This window comes from Eurypyga helias, unplaced genomic scaffold, assembly GCF_000690775.1.
Source record: "Eurypyga helias isolate BGI_N326 unplaced genomic scaffold, ASM69077v1 scaffold6000, whole genome shotgun sequence".
Taxonomy (NCBI): Eukaryota; Metazoa; Chordata; class Aves; order Eurypygiformes; family Eurypygidae; genus Eurypyga; species Eurypyga helias.
Genome location: NW_010223676.1, coordinates 3,591 through 5,443, shown reverse-complemented (window position 1 = coordinate 5,443; position 1,853 = coordinate 3,591).

Below are 1,853 nucleotides of genomic sequence, written 5' to 3'. Positions count from 1 at the left end.
GGGCTGCAGGTGGGTCTCTGCTCCCCCGTGACCCTCCATGGCCTCACCATGGGCTGCCAGGGAATCTCTGCTCCAGCACCTGGAGCACCTTCTCCCCTCCTTCTCCACTGATGCTGGTGTCTGCAGAGTTCTTTCTCTCACATGATCTCATTCCTCTCTCCAGCTGCAATTTCACTCCTCCCTGGTGGGATTTTTCCCCCTTCTTAAAGGCGTTATCCCAGAGGCGCTACCACCATGACTGATGGGCTGGGCCAGCAGTGGGTCCATCTTGGAGCCGGCTGCCATTGGCTCTGTTGGGCACAGAGGAAGCTTCTGGCAGCTTCACAAAAGCCACCTCTGCAGCCCCCTTACTGCTACCAAAACCTTGCCAGGCAATCCCAATACAGTGTTGCATAACTTTTTAAACAAGGAATATCTTATGAAAGTGATCATAATAAGCCAGTCACCTCTTAAAATGATTAGCTGAGGGCATGTAAGATTAAATGTTGGATAAAGACATTGGCATGCCTCAACATCAAGCCTTATATAAAAATGTTTCTCCAGTCATTAAAAAGATATAATTAAAAGTGGAGTTAAGCATCTAGCAACTACTAAAAAAACTTCTATGTGTTGTATTTATTTTGCCAATCTAGGTTGCTTGTTGCTTAAACTGCTAGAAACTTGATAGTTTGTACTTAATGATACTTTAGCATCAATAAGTGCTACTTGAGTCTCTGAAAAATCAAGCACCCTTCAAATTCTCCGTCCACTTGGCAGAGGAATACTGGATGGCCAAGACTCGCTCTCAAAGCATTAGCAGCTCTGCAGATGCCTCTGTGAACTTCACTGGATTCTCTTTTGAGAGAAGTGAGAACTCCACACAGCACTCAAGGTGTAGGCACATGATGATCTGCTTGTTGTAATGATGTTCTCTATTTTTAAGTCATTTCTAAGATTTGCTTTGCCGCTTCTTGCTAATGAGCGCTGAGTTATTACAAATCAAGAAATATCTCAGGCCTGATAGCTCAGAAACCATTGTTTGAAGTGATGAGGATTATTTTGCCTGTTCATCTCACTTTATCACAGAATCACAGAATGGTTTGGGTTGGAAGGGACCTTAAAGACCATCTCGTTCCACCCCCCCTGCCATGGGCAGGGACACCTTCCACTAGACCAGGTTGCTCAAAGCCTCATCCAGCCTGGCCTTGAACACTTCCAGGGATGGGGCATCCACAGCTTCTCTGGGCAACCTGTTCCAGTGCCTCACCCGCCTCTCCGGGAAGAACTTCTTCCTGATATCCAATCTAAATCTACCCTCTTTCAATTTAAACCCATTACCCCTTGTCCTGTCACTACAGGCCCTTGTAAAAAGTCCCCCCCAGCTTCCTTGTAGCCCCTTCAGGTACTGGAAGGTGCTGTAAGGTCTCCCCGGAGCCTTCTCTTCTCCAGGCTGAACAAGCCCAACTCTCTCAGCCTGTCCCCATAGCAGAGGGGCTCCAGCCCTCTGAGCATCTTCATGGCCTCCTCTGGACTAGCTTCAACGGGTCTCTATCCTTCTGGTGTTGGGAGCCCCAGAGCTGGAGGTAGTACTTCAGGTGGGGTCTCACAAGAGCAGAGTATTGAGGGGAATTTACCTTGAATTTCCTTCTGCCGCTTTGTAGCTGGCCCTTGCACTCTCTGTCCTAAATAACTGCACCATCAGCAAATGTGTTTATCTTCTGGCTCACCCTCCTGCACTTTGTTCATGATGCTGAGCAGCACAGCACCCTGTGAAACACCACTGGGCGCTCTCTCTAGTTGAGGGGACTGACACTTTGCTTTTATCCTCTGTTGCTATCTTTTGACTTATCCAGCCCAGGATTTTCTCTTAAACA